The sequence below is a fragment of the Gorilla gorilla genome, chromosome 13, assembly GCF_029281585.2.
Source record: "Gorilla gorilla gorilla isolate KB3781 chromosome 13, NHGRI_mGorGor1-v2.1_pri, whole genome shotgun sequence".
In the NCBI taxonomy this organism is placed as follows: Eukaryota; Metazoa; Chordata; class Mammalia; order Primates; family Hominidae; genus Gorilla; species Gorilla gorilla.
The window spans coordinates 108,071,944-108,087,548 of record NC_073237.2 but is presented as its reverse complement, the minus strand read 5'-3'; the positions used below and the strand labels follow the sequence as shown (position 1 = coordinate 108,087,548).

Below are 15,605 nucleotides of genomic sequence, written 5' to 3'. Positions count from 1 at the left end.
TGAGAACCACTAGCTAGAGCACCTCTGAGGGTCTTTCCAGATCTAACATTCTATAGGTCTACAAATTTCTGGGACAGAAGTGAATGAAATATTAATACCGCATATAAGCAAAGAGGCCTGTGTGTCACGTGGCTGGGATTTGGCGATGCTGAGAGGATGACGGCACAAAGCCCTGAGGGTGGATACATCCTGGGTGTACCCTTTTCCCCTGGGCTCTCAGAGAGCACATGGAAGGCCATGCCCAGGGCATAGCTGAGGAAGCACTGTGTTGGCACCTCACTGCCTTTTTGTCTTTTAGGCATGACTAATCCATAGGGAGGAGACTAAAGGTCTTCTTTTATTCACAATCAGCTTGCTCTGAACCTGTGCTTAGTATACCTTCCTGGTCTCTGGAGACAATGGAAACAGGATAAGCAGGTCAGACAGAAAAACTGCAAATGGTGACTTGGCTTTCCTTTTTCTGGGTCTCACTCACCGTCACCATGGGGCCTACACCACACACACATTTGCCAAACAAGCACACTTGCCACAAACACGTATGCACTGGTCTACCACTGGACAACACACTATGGCTCTATCCGCTACTTGAATACTCTGACCTAACACTCTCATGCACACGTGTGCATTCACGTACACACTTTCTCTGTCACACTTTGTTCAAACATAAACATATAACCTGTCCATACACAAATGACTCTTCAAAAAACATACCCCATCCATAAATAAGCACAAATTTCCCAAAGCTACCTCCCTCCCTCCCTCCCTCCCTCTTGCTCTCTGTCTCTCTCTCTCTCACACACTCTGTTCACTTCTGTACACACTCGTACACACACTACAGCCAGTCCTCACTCCCACAATACCCTGTTATATACATTTACAGACTTTGTCCCCACCACTTTATCCATACCTCACATTTAGCTGCCACCAACAGTTTCTTTCATACACAAAAACACAAACGCACTTGTGCTCAGTTCTTTCACACAGACTTATTCCTCTTCTATAAAACTCAAACTTGTCTTACTCAAAACACAGTTTAGAGTAACATAAGATTTCCCCCATGGACATGTAGTCAGTTACCACACTTACCTACCTTCACCCTCATATAAACCCTGACCAATTACACATATATACACTCTGCCCACCATCCTACCCACAACACACACTTGGTTTCCATCAACCATCTTTATTCTTACTGCACATGCATGGATACACTCATGCATGTGTGCACACAGACTTGCACACACACACAGTCTGTGACAGCTGCCTCCACTCAGTCTTCACAGGCACGCAACATGCTGAGCTATCATAAACTCCCCACCATAGCCCTGTGGACATCACACATCTTGTCCCCTCCCCATGATACCTTTCTGTCTCCCTACCCCCGCCTCATACACAGCATATGCTTCTCAAATATGCACAATTACTTCACCTCGAATATCTCTCCCTTTCCCTCACATATTACAACATTAAAAGAATGGTGAGGCTGGGGGTGGTGGCTCACGCCTGTAATCCCAGCACTTTGGGAGGCCAAGGTGGGCGGATCTCTTGAGGTCAGGAGTTCCAGACCAGCCTGGCCAACATGGTGAAACCCCGTCTTTACTAAAAATACAAAAATTAGCTGGGCATGGTGACAGGTCCCTGTAATCCCAGCTACTCTGGAGGCTGAGGCAGGAGAATCGCTTGAACCTGGGAGGCGGAGGTTGCAGTGAGCTGAGATTGCGCCACTGTACTCCAGCCTGGGTGACAGAGCGAGACTCTGCCTCAAAAAAAAAAAAAAAAAAAAAGAATGGTGAGATATATAAGAATTCCAGGGTTATTGGGGGAATGGTTGTGCTTACCTTCATACCTACAAATAGCTTTTTTTCTCTTATGTTGAAGGACTAACACAGGTTGTTCATTAGCAACTGTGTTTTGAGTAACATAAGATTTCCCCCCAGGGACATGTAGTCAGTCACCACACATTTTCAGTGGTTATGCCAGTTCCTTTTGAAAAGGCCAAGGAGAGCCTAGCCACACACAAACACAGAAACATAAATCAAAGATAAACTGAAAAATTAAGGGCTTTTTACTCTCCATTACTAGAAATGACCTCTTTGTCTTTATGCTCTATAAGGCTTGAAACAAAAGGGAGTTGGCACATCATTAATGTGTGCATGCATCTGTTATATGTCCTTGTTCTCAGAAGAGCAGAATTCAGTAACAAGTGCAACTTTTAAGTCGAAAATATAAAAGTGTGTTTGTGGAGAGGGTGCATTAACATTCTTGATTCTTAGGTTCGGAAGTAGTTTAACAATTACTTCTCACTGCCCCTAGTCCAGAAATTCTGTTTGTGACAGCAGTGCCATAGTGGTGGAAATTAGACCTCCTTCTGAACATTGCCAGGGTAGGAAGGTCTTGACTTCTCAACACCACCACTTTGACCTCTGGAGCTAAGAAAAGTTTCCAGATGTTGAAGTCAAAATGATTTCCCTAAGTGTTCACGCTATTGGCCCTGGTCCTTCCCTCTGGAATAAAATATAACACTCTGTTCTATCTGTTCCAACAAAAAAACCTATAGAGAATATACTCTTTAATTAACTAATTCAATCACCCAACAGACATTTATTGAATTCCACTGTATACCATGCAATACAGTGGCTACTGTAGATACACGGATGAGAAAACCGGTCAACATCTGTATTGCAAAATCTGGTAACAGTTACTTTTCTGGGGGTACTTGGGAATAGAATTATGAAAGAGAACTTGAGTAAATGGGAAGAATTGTTCAGGTAAATTGAGAAAGAGGCATGATTGCTCAATAAACCCAGGATTCATTAGTAATTTCTGCTCTCTTGTTGAAGTGGGAACTTGAGAGGGGGCAGAAGCTGCAGGAGCAGAGAATTTGACATCAGATGAGACCGAGAGAGTTTTGGTCCCAAGAAAACTGAAGACATGCCAATGGCCTCCAAGGAGGTTAGATAGTAGGCATCTCCTGTATGTTCAGGGCAGCCCATGATCCATGGGTGCTCATGATGACAGGGTCCCAAGGTAAAATGCAGAACATTCAATTAAAATTTTTTTTTTTTGAGATGGAATTTTGCTCTTGTTGCCCAAGCTGGAGTGCAATGGCATGATCTCAGCTCACTGCAACCTCCACCTCCCAGGTTCAAACATTTCTCCTGCCTCAGCCTCCCATGTAGCTGGGATTACAGGCGCCTTCCACCACACCTGGCTAATTTTTTTGTATTTTTAGTAGATATGGGGTTTCACCATGTTAGCCAGGCTGGCCTCAAACTCCTGACCTCAGGTGATCCTCCTGCCTCGGCCCCCCAAAATTCTGGGATTACAGGCGTGAGCCATTGCACCCCGCCGAACATTCAATTAAATTTGAATTTAAGCTAGATAAATAATTTTTTACTATAAGTACATGCCATGCAATATATGGAACACATACTAAAAATGCATCCATTGTTTGTCTAAAATTCAAAAGTAATTGTGGATCCTACATTTTAATTAGTTAAATCTGGCAAGCTTACATTTTGCTAATAATAAGTAAGGAAGCCAGGGTTCTCCAGTTTGCATAACAAACTGACCTTTTCAACTGGCTAGAAAACAGATATGAAGTAAATGGAGCCAAAGTGAAGAAGCCAGAGACCCGGAGATCTGAAATGGGTAGAAAGAACAGAAGGAGAGGGTCAGAAATGGGACTAGCAAGTGATGATGGAGCTAGGGCCAGTGACCTAGGGTCTATTCCTAGCATAGCCAGAATCCTACAGATACTACAGTTTGGTTTTGCTGCCAAACAAAATCCATCTCAGATCATGTACATATCTTAATTTAACATTTTAGGCAGCTACAAATGAAGTGGAAAGGAGCCAAACGCTATGGACTGTCTCTACTGTGCTGACTAATTGCATTTTTGGCTTGGTGCTAGTTCACTTTGGCATTCACCTGTAATCTGAAATTTTATTTTTGCTAACTTTTGGTGTAGCCAACTTGTTTGTTTGCTACCTCATTTTCATGGAAAAACTTCCTTTTGGAAAACTTCAACTGCTCAGAGAAGAAAAGGATGTTTCCTATACCGAGGACTGGCTATATAATTTGTGGGGCTCAGTGCAAAATGAAAATGCCAGACTCTTTATTCAAGAGTTGTTAAAGCCAGGCATGGGGGCTTGCATCTGTAATCCCAGCTACACAAGAGGCTGAGGCAGGAGGATTGCTTGAGTCCAGGAATTCAAGACCAGCCTGGGCAACACAGTAAGACCCTTTGTCTCTAAAAAAAATTTTAAAATTGTTAAGAATTTCAAGAAGTTTCAAGAGATCTATTGCACAACATGATGACTATCGTAAACAATAGTGTATTGCATACTTGAAAAATGGCCAAGAGAGTAGATTTGTAGTGTCCTCACCACAAAAAAATTATTAGCATTTGAAGTAATGAATATGTTAATTAGCTTTATTTAACCATTCCATAATGTATACATATATGAAAGCATTATTTTGTACATGATAAATATATATAATTTTTATTTGCCAATTAAAATTACTTTTAACTTTTTAAAAAATTTTATTTATTATAAATAAAAATATGAAATGCTTCATGAATTTGTGTGTCATGCTTGCTCAGGGACAATGCTAATCTTCTCTGTATTGTTCCAATTTTAGTGTATATGCTGCCAAAGTGAGCACAAAGAAAAGAAAAGAAGAGTTTCCAGAAGGAGACATTAAACTGAGTATGGGGTGCTTTTAAGTGCAGGACTCTGTGCAGCAACACAGATCATACACTCATAAAGCCAAGTCTGTCCATACCTCAGTCATGATAGAAAGATAAATCTGTATACTTAGAGAGAGGGACTGTGATGGGAGAAGTCTGGACTCATTTCAGAACTCACAAGGTCAGAAGGACATGGGCAGAGAGGGGAACACATGTAGGAAGGAGATGAGGTCAACTGAAACTATTGCTGTAATTCTGAGATCTAGCAGGTCTCCTTTTTTTTTTGAGAGAGTCTCGCTGTGTCATCCAAGCAGGAGTGCAGTGACGCAATCTCGGCTCACTGTAACTTCAGCATCCTGGGTTCAAGCAATTCTCCTCCCTCAGCCTGCTGAGTAGCTGGGATTACAGGCACGTGCCATGACACCCAGCTAATTTTTGTATTTTTAGTAGAGATGGGTTTTTGCCATGTTGGCCAGCCTGGTCTTGAACTCCTGACCTCAAATGATTCGACGGCCTTGGCCTCCCAAAGTGCTGGGATTACAGGCGTGAGCCACCACACCTGGGCTTTACATCTGATTTAAATTTTGTCTTATTGATTTCATACCAGCATTCCAGCCAATTGAGATCATTTTGGATATAGAGTCTGTAATTTATGATCTTAGCTTTGAGTCACCAGCTGATCTGGTAATTCTGCCATGCATGTCTTCATACACATTTATGTTAAAACTATCTCACAGGGCAGGGCTAGGGAGAGACTGAATCCTCCACAAGACTTGCATCTGAGTGACGCAAAGACAATAATCCTACCATTTCAGGTGTGGCTCTGTCAAACATAGGAGTGTCTAAGAAGTCATAAAAGGAACCTATTTGACAATCCTTGGGACGTGAATGATCTGAAGAGTTATTTGAAATATTTTTTAGGGAAAATGTTATAAATACAAGTATCACCATTAGAAATACTAAACTACCTAGGGAAACACTGGTAGGCATAAGATATAAATTAAGAAAAAAAACAGGGAGCCAAAAAAAAAAAAAAAAAAAAGAATAGGCAAAGAGGAAGGAAGCAGATCAAAAAGAAGGATAGAAAGATAAGAGAGAGAGACTCTCATTGACATCAGTTCTAAAAGTCCTGTGTCCTTGTTTTAAGATTTATCATTTCCTGTCCCTGAATGTAAAATGAGGCTAATAGCCAGTCTTTGAAGAGCCTTTTTTGTGAGTACAATAATTGGACTTATGGGCCACATCAAATAAAAGTCAGGATTTCCTGAGACTGATCCAAACTGACTTGGAACTCTTTGAGGTTTCGTTTCTTCTTGACACAGATGGTCATGCTCCCCAATCTTATGAAAAATGGAATTAACACTCTTCTGATTTGAATGAAATACTGCCAGGAAAATCAGCTGAGAATAATCGAGAAATTATTCCTTGACTATTCCTATTAACAACCATTGCCCTCAGCGAATAATAACTACTAAGAAAGAATTGAATGGATGAAAATTTTCCTTTGAGTTTCCTCTCCTCGTATTTGGTTCTGATTAAATGACATAGAATAAGATTTTATTCTTCTCAGCTTTTTAAGAATTCTACCAAAGAAGAGGGTTAAAAATAAGAGCTAATTTTATTGTACGTAAATGTCATCATTAGTAGGGAGGATGAGGACTCTCCTGTATCTGCATTCACACAATTTGCTCAAGTCATGCCACCTATACAATTTCACCATGTGCTCTCAGTTTTCCATGATGTTACTTATAATATCTCTTCTGCTTGGAATGTCCTTTTCCCCTTGCCTGCTTCCCCTAACTCTACTTGTCCTTTAAAGAATGAGTTCAAGCCTCACCTCCATAAACATATTGCCTGATCATCCAGTGGAGTTAAGAAACATAGATATCCCACCTGGGTTTCTGGATGTAGTAACGTTCTCTCTTTCCTCTAAACAGAATATTAAAGGCAGAAACTCAGCTGGGCGCGATGGCTCACTACTGTAATCCCAGCACTTTGGGAGGCCGAGGCGGGCGGATCACCTGAGGTCAGGAGTTCAAGACCAGCCTGGCCAACTCGTGATCTCTTTTCACCATCAAGAGATGGTGAAACCCCATCTCTACTAAAAATAAAAATAAAGAAATTAGCCGGGCGTGGTGGCGGGCACCTGTAGTTCCAGCTACTCAGGAGGCTGAGGCAGGAGAATTGCTTGAACCCGGGAGGTGGAGGTTGCAGTGAGCTGAGATCATGCCACTGCATTCCAGCCTGGGCGACAGACTGAGACTCTGTCTTAAAACCAAACCAAACCAAAACAAAAATAAATAAATAAAGGCAGAAACTGATTATAGTTCATTACTATATCATTCATACTTAACATAGCACCTGGCATGTTATGAGTGCTCAGGAAATGTTTTGTGTAAAGAGAAGGAAAAGGAAGAAGAGAGGAAAGAAGAAAGGGAAAGAGACAGGAATAGATTATAAAATATTATCCTTTGAAATGGCTTTTATAGTTTAGTGTCTGAAAAAGAGTAGGCAATCTTTAAAAGACTTTTCTAGTCTTATAATTCTCGTCTATCTTTTTATTTGCAGGTTTTCATCTACCTGTATAATGACCCATGATTCAAAGAGAAGACAGATGACCATTTGGCAGAGCTGCATTGCAGTTATTCAGTGAATACTATCCTGATAGTTTAATGAAATCTGATGAATGCCATCCTGATGAATGCCATCCTCATAGTTTAACAAAATCTTCAAGTTTCTGATGAATGTTCAAGTGTGCTTTGCAATAATATTTATAACCAAAGTGTGTTATCATGAAAAAGAGTGTGCTGATTTTGGTAGTTCAAAACAACATAAGATAATTTTTAAAATATACGATGAAGAAATTGAGATTGACAAATCAGTTATCCATCAGAGGGAATTTGGAATATAATAACCTTCCAAGGAGTAGTTTCAACCAAAGGCCAAAGGCATGCTAGCCAAGAAATCAGCATTTCTTAGCCTCTCCTGCTCCCTACTCTCATTGTAGCGTGCACTATGTTAGAAGGTGGTGCTCAAAAGGGGAGGTGGAAGCATCTTTAGAATATTTTGCTGTGACTTCCAGAGAAAGAGCAAAGTTATTCTCTAACAAGAGTTTTGGGAACCTTTTTAAAAACATGGCTGCACATTTTCCCTAAATGTTTCTCCAATGGTGTAAAAATACAGGAATTCCTAATGAGGACCTAGAGTGACACTGTCTTTCATTTCCTGTTCAATCATAATACCAGAGAATTTTTTTCTGGATTCCACAAGTGGAGGTTGGGATAAAATTCAGTTGTAACATCTGTGCCTTCAACGTCATGGAAATGCCTTTAAAATAAATGTGTTTATATGCTGAAAACTTAAAGGCCCTTTGGGAAAAACTCCAGGAAAAGAAACAGCCAGGGACACTTCCCCATTCCAGTTAATACCTAAGTACATGCCTTTGATGTCTCAGAGTAAGGAAGACAGTGTATGTCCGGGATTAATCTCTCTCCTAAAGATAACATGTGCATTTATAAACTTCCCACCTGACATTTCTGCTGGAATGGCCCATCAAACCCTGTACTTAGAAAAAGTAAAGTCCCAAGACCAGGAACAGTGGCTCACACCTGTAATCCCAGCACTTCGGGAGGCCAAGGCAGGAGGATTACTTGAGCCCAGGAGTTCGAGACCAGCTTGGGTAGCATGGCAAAACCCCATCTACACAGAAACACACACACACACAAAAGCCTGGTGTGGTGTCTCACACCTGCAGTCCCAGGTATTTGGGAGGCTGAGGTGGGAAGATCTCCTGAGCCCAGGAGATCGAGGCTGCAGTGAGCTGTGATTGTGCCACCACACTCCAGCCTGAGTGAGAAAGTAAGACCCTGTCTCAAAAAAAGAGTAAAGTCCCAATTCCAAATTCCCATTCCTAAAAATCATTCACCTTTTCTGGCTTTCTTCCTTCTGTCAATGGTGCTCCTGAAGAAATGGTCAAAGAGGGTATTTCCCAGGCCTGGGGAAGGCCCAGTGGGCAGGGGCTTACTTGGGGCAGAAGTTTCTGAGATGCAAGCAGAGACAGAGACACTAATGATACCAGAGAGTTAACTGATGGAATCAGGCCCATGATGAGGTAGACGGGGTAAAATTCAGAGTACAGGTGGCTCTAGTTTTAGATTAGCTTTAGGTAAGAAGATTAGCTTTAGATGAGAGGAAAGAGAAAAAGATATGGACAGATGAAGGTAATTTTGCATACTGGAGTCGAGGAACAGACACTTAAGGTAATTACTCTTCAATACTTTCTATTTCCTTTGTAAGGTATTAAATGAGGTCATCTTATAAGAGGAGGTAGAATGGGATACAGAGGAACTAGGGAGTTGAAAGAGAATGAAGGAGTTCATTGCTATGGGGGAATAGGAGAGAGAAATGACCAGGGATCTGCTTCATGGAAGGTTCAGCTGTTTTTCCAGTTGGGTTAGATGAAGGTTGAGGGGACAAAAAAATAGACAGTTTCGTCAACACAGTAACTGAGTTGAAGAGCCAAGATTTAGGTTGGATAGGGGAGAGACACATAGGCTGGAAGAAAATGGAAAAATCAAAGGAAGGTCTTGTTAAGATCAAAGAGTAAGTCTAGAAGCAGAAACGAGTGAGAGAAATGGAAAGTTGAAGAGGATAGGATACTAGAATTTAAGCTTCAGGAGGTGGAGTAATTTGAGGCAATCAATGAGATCCAAGATTCATCCAAGAATGGGGGTGACTAAAGTTACATGGAGGTCATAGGGTTGACAAGGTCAAGGAGCTGTTGGATGGGTTATGTACATGGACATTGTGGTCACTCATGGTGATTGTGGGACCCGAGGTGGATCGGGGCCAGTATGATGGTAGTAGGTCAAGGAAGAGGGCTGTGGTTTAATGTGGCAGCCTGAAATTCAACAGAAGAAAAGTTTTTACTTGAGAGCATAGAAGCAAGGGTCTGTAGAAGGCATTGGGATGTAAGATGAATGCTCATCTTATTTCTGGTCCTGTGGTAGATGGAGTATGGAAAGGACTGTGGGGGAAATGTCTACAGGGGAGAACCCGCATCAGTTATGTCAGGAAAAAGAGGCTGAAGATACAGAGGACTTCAGGTATCACAGAATGAATGGTTCACAAGTGGGAAGCTAGCCAGGTGTGGTGGGTCACACCTGTAATCCCAGCACTTTGGGAGGCTGAGGCCGGCAGATCACCTGAGGTCAGGAGTTCGAGACCTGCCTGGCCAATATGACAAAACCTCATCTCTACTAAAAATACAAAAATTAGCTGGGCATGGGGGTGTGTGCCTGTAATCCCAGCTACCCAGGAGGCTGAGGCAGGAGAATCGCTGGAACCCAGGAGGTGGAGGCTGCAGTGAGCCGAGGTCACGCCACTGAACTACAGCCTCGGCGACAGAGTGAGAGACTCACTCAGAAAAAAAAAAAAAAAAAAAGTGGGATGCTGCTCTTAGAAGTGGACAGAGAATATGTGGACCACTTCCTCTAGGGAACTTTTCCCAACCAATCCCGTCTTTATCTATCGCTTATCCTCTACACTGGTAAAAATTAATGTCTTTAAATGCAGAGGCCAAAGGGCATCCCTCAGTATTCAGTTTGCCTGAGTCATTGTAGAATGCAGTTGTCCACGCATCCCAGATTCTGATGAGGTTATGAAACTCCCTGACTTCAGACCTTGTGAATACCCTAGCTTTCCTCAGCTGGTCCAGCAAGTTGAAGCTAATCAGGAGTGGGCAGTGATTGCATGCTCTGACTGCTAAGAAGGCTTTCTAGTCCTAACACAACCTGATTCTTGCTTTTTTTTTTTTTTTTTTTTTTTTTTTTTTGGTTTTTTGGCATGGCAGAGTAAACCAAAGCCAGAGGAATCCTTATCAACAGGTTCTGTGCTGTACTCTTTCTGAGCATTCAGGCCTTTGGCAACCAGAAGCAAGTATACTCTTAGGATTTAGATATGAGGTCAAAGTCCGGGCAGCCCTTTGGCCTTTTCCTCCAAGAAGTCCTCTCCATCAGGTACTCCAAGTCCTGGCAGAGCCAAGTGATCACGGATACAAGTTTCATATAGTGCTCACAGCAGCAGACTGAGCTAAAGGCTGTGATGCAGAAGTTCCAGGGGATGGCTGGGTCATGATCATCAAGACAATGATGCAAAGATGGTCAGGAATTCCATCATTCCACCCATTCTGACCTTACTGTGCTCAGGTGGCCCACCTGGCAGGAAGAGGGACGTGGGCTCCCTTATATAATGAAGCAAGAGAATAGGCCGGGCACAGTGGCTCACACCTGTAATCCTAGCATTTTGGGAGGCTGAGGCAGGAGGATCACATGAGCTCAGAGGTTCAAGGCCAGCCTGGGCAACAGAGTAAGACTTTATCTCTATTTATTTTTAAAACATTTTTAAAGAAAAATAAATAAATAGGACGGGTGTGGTGGCTCACAGCTGTAATCCCAGCTCTTTGAGAGGTCAAGGCAGGGCGGATCACTTGAGATCAGGAGTTCGAGACCAGCCTGGTCAACATGGTGAAACACTGTCTGTACTAAAAACACCAAAAATTAGCTAGGCATGGTGGCACATGCCTGTAATCCCAGCTACTCAGGAGGCTGAGGCAGGAGAATCACTTGAACACGGGAGGTATAGGTTACAGTGAACTGAGACTGTGCCACTGCACTTCAGCCTGGGAGACAGAGTGAGTGAGACTTTACCTTGAAAATTAAAAAAAAAAAAAAAGGAAAAAGAAAAATAGGCCGGGCACGGTGGCTCGTGCTTATAATCCCAGCATTTTGGAAGGCTGAGGTTGGTGGATCACTTGAGTTCAGGAGTTCAAGACCATCCTGGCCAACATGGTGAAACCCTGTCTCTACTAAAAATACAGAAATTAGCCAGGAGTGGTGGCACATATCTGTGGTCCCAGCTACTTGGGGAGGCTGAGGCATGAGAATCACTTAAACCAGAGAGGCGGAGGCTGCAGTGAGCTGAGACTGCGCCACTGCACTCCAGCCTGGGTGACAGAGCAAGACTCTGCCTCAAAAAATAAGAAACATAAATAAATAAATGAGCTTAATAGGCAGAATGCCACGCTTCATATTGAATAGTCATATCTTTCATCTGCTTCCATCAAGGAGGCCACTGGGTCTCCTTCCAGTTACAATGATGTGTCTCACAACAAGGTTTCCAGGACCAGTAGCTAGGTATATTTCTGAAATTGCTCATTCAAGTTCTAGGTACTGGCTCCTCTCTACCGACCCTATTCTATTGTAATTAACTGCACCATTCTTGGCTTTGTTCTAAGATATGACTACTTATCATGTGGAGAAGAGATCATCACCATTATTAATAATTATTATTTATAAGAACTTATTATGTACCAGACACTTTATAGATATTGAGTCTTTTAATCTTCACAACAAATTTATCAGGTTGACCTCATTTTTTTTAGTTGAGGAAACTGGAGTTAACTAGTTTACTCAAGGTCACAAAGCTAGTAAACAGCTGAGCCACTCTAAATATGGACTTAACCAATATATATTATACCCACTCTCCTGTTTTATACAGATAGAGACAGTATATGGTTGTTGCAGCTTGTACATTTCACTAAAAGAGACAGATGGGACAGCATAGTTGGGCTTCAAATCACAAATGAATGGTGGGAGAAAAATCAATTTATCAGAGAGCCTCAGGTTGAGGCTCTCAACCTGAGAGCCTGAGAAGTTCTCAGGGAACTTCTCAATGCCATTTGAGCAGACCCATTGGATGCTAAGCTCTTCCAAGCACACACATAGGACAATTATATATAATGTAACTGGAGGCATCCAGCACTTCAAAGGGAAAAACATATTTTTGTCATTCTAGTAAGACCTCTCTTCAAATGAAACTCATAATGAAAAAATGTCAGGGGTGAGATTTTTCAAGCCACAAACAGCCAAGTGCATATCTATTTCATGCCTGAGCTTGTGTCATTAGCCAGTCAATCCACTCCTCTAGGGTGCAAACTTATAATAGTTTTTACTGACATGGGTGGGTATACACTGGATGAGGGAACAACAGAGGTGGGGAGTGGAGTGGGGGAAAGGAAGTTAACGTGGATCAGCCAGGTCCTGTTTGGTGTGGATTTTATATAGAATCTAATTTCCTCCTCACAGCAACTCCATGACATAAGCATTATTATCTCTACAGATTAGGAAACTGGGAATCAGTCACCTAACTAATAAGGGGTGGAACCGGGACTTCAAAACACCTGATGTTTTACTGTAGCATCCTGCATACCCACGTAAAGGTGGGAGGCATGGCAACTTCCACATGGGCTTAAGGAACAAAAGGAGAAGCTCCAGGTGAAGTAAGAACAGTCATATTTAGTATGCCAAGGCTAATTATATCCTCGATCCTCTTGGCATGAACTGCATAGGGAAAGAGGAACAGGGCTCTTGTGCCTTGGTAGCTCAGCCATGAGCTCTCCCAACCACACCTTTCTTCTTATGCTAGATGCAGGGTCCAGGGGGCTACAAGCAGGGCTTGCTGCCAACTTGATTTTGTGCTTCCAACCTCTGGCAGCCAAAAGATATAACCATGACCTCCCAGAACAAGAAAGTCCCAATCCTCTTAGCTTACCGATCAAGACAGTGGAGCCCAGAGAGATCTAAAGACTTATTCAAGAGCAGGTACAGAGTTAGGATCACAACCACAAGTGGGACCTGGCTCTTTTTTCCAGGCAGGTTTTTTAGGAGACAATGACGCTGGTCTTGGGAAATCAGCATTTCTATGCCTCATCTCCTAAATTCCTAGAGTTGAAGTCTAGTTGGCTCTTTCTGGGGAATGCTCTAGAAGTTTCCCATATGAAAATGTTAGGATGAAGCATACACATTGACATTTAGGAGATATGTTTATTTGGGAAATAAAAATCAATACGACTGGCCTGGTGTGGTGGCTCATGCCTGTAATCCCAGCAGTTTGGGAGGCTGAGGCCGGCAGATCACCTGAGGTTAGGAGTTTGAGACCAGCCTGACCAACATGGTGAAACTCTGTCTCTACTAAAAATACGAAAAATTAGCCAGCGTGGTGGCACGTGCCTGTAATCCCAGCTACTTGGGAGGCTGAGGCAGGAGAATCGCTTGAACCCAGGAGGTGGAGGTTGCAGTGACCAGAGGTCGCACCACTGTACTCCAGCCTGGGCAACAAAAGTGAAACTCTGTCTCAAAAATAAAAAAAAAAAAATCAATAAGACTAATGTAAAGAGTGATTGGGTAGAAAACAGGAGAACCATCGTGAAGTCTGGATCACTAGTTAGAAATGTGTCAGGACTTTCAAATGTATATCCAGAAAAATCCTGGCCCCAGGCTGTTTCAAAGTAGGGAACCTGATGTGGATGGTGATGTCCACTCTGTACCTTGCCCTGTAAAACTTGGGTCTCTCTGCAGTGGGTTTCCACTCTGATTTGTAAACTTCCTGACCTTCCCACCAGAGAATTACAATCAGAGAACACAGGTCTGCTTCCTAGAACAAACAGTACCTCTGTGGAAATAAGAAAAAGGTGCCCTGTGCTCTGGGTCCTTAGCCTCATAGCTCAGCGAGCAGAGCAGGTGCTAGGTTTCTGCCCTGACTTACCTTCTCCAGGCATCTCTTTGCATGGCCGAACTTGCACAACCACACGGGGCATCAACCCTTTCTATTCCTCCTTCCAAGAACTCAGAGGAAGCAGTGGAATCTTTCCATCTGTCACACTTATGATTGCCCACAGAATCCCACCAACCAAAGCAGGTATGGCTACAGGAGAGGGAGTTACTCAAGCAGATGCAACTCTTATGAGAATTGCTCAGTTTTTTGTTTTTTTGTTTTTTAAACAGAGCCGCACTCTGTCGCCCAGGCTAGAGTGCAGTGGTGCGATCTCGGTTTACTGCAACCTCCGCCCCCTGGGTTCAAGAGATTCTCCTGCTTCAGCCTCCCAAGTAGCTGGGATTACAGGCATGTGCCACCATGCCCAGCTAATTTTTTGTATTTTTAGTAGAGATTGCGTTTCACCATGTTGGCCAGGCTGGTCTTGAACTCCTGGCCTCAAGCGATCTGCCCACCTCGGCCTCCCAAAGTGCTGGGATTGCAGGCGTGAGCCATCGCGCTTAGCCGAATTGCTCAGTTTCAAATGGAGTTTGTTCCACTTGTTTCTAGGAAAGAGTCTGAAAAAACCCCACCTCATCTCCTGATGTTAGCATCTTTCAGACTTTCCTAAATTTAAAGTTGGCATAGGATTCTTGACACCTTCTTATTGGAGGAGTGTCTGGCACACATAGCTCAAAGGATGTCTGGTGAGTGAAGGGAAGATAAGGAGAAGAAGGGAGGAAGAGAGGGAGGGAGGGAAGGCGGGAGGGAGCAGCAGGGATGGTGAATCCTCTGTGACAAAGATCAAGTCTATGCGATGAGGTATATGGAACTTCAGCGTCTGCCTTGGGCCAGGCAGCATTCAGACAGCTGATGTGTGATTAATTGGGCTAAGTGGTATGTCTATGTGGCAATGATTTTCATATGTCTCTCCCCACAATCCCTGTCTGCAGGTCTGCAATTGTCAGACAATGCTTTAGTGGACGTGCTTGGCACCTGAGAGATACGAACACATCATTTAATAATATGCTTTCCGTGCATGATGCTTGACTAGTGAGCATTTATAATTCACTGAAAGGTAGGTTCTTCCCAAATACATGTGTTATTCTCAACCACAGCATCCGACAATGAGTGGAGAAAATTCCTAGAGTCAGGGCTACCAAATCCAGTGATGAAGGACAGAATGATCTGCCGAGAGAGTAGACAGAAGAAACTCTTGAGAGCAAGTGGAGCCATGTCAAGAACAGGGCCAGCCTTCAGGGAAGTTGGCAGTGGCATTACCGACATGCCATTCTGGGGCAATCAGGGTGTTCACTCTTCA

General features: G+C 43.0%; 1 non-coding gene across 1 annotated transcript; it reads right to left on the bottom strand.

Annotated features, from left to right (window-relative positions):
* Positions 1 to 4,561: 4,561 nt before the first annotated feature.
* Positions 4,562 to 4,668, bottom strand: LOC115935952 (U6 spliceosomal RNA). The gene has a single exon (XR_004071535.1). It is a non-coding gene; the product is annotated as a U6 spliceosomal RNA (small nuclear RNA).
* Between the last annotated feature and the right edge of the window lie 10,937 nt (positions 4,669 to 15,605).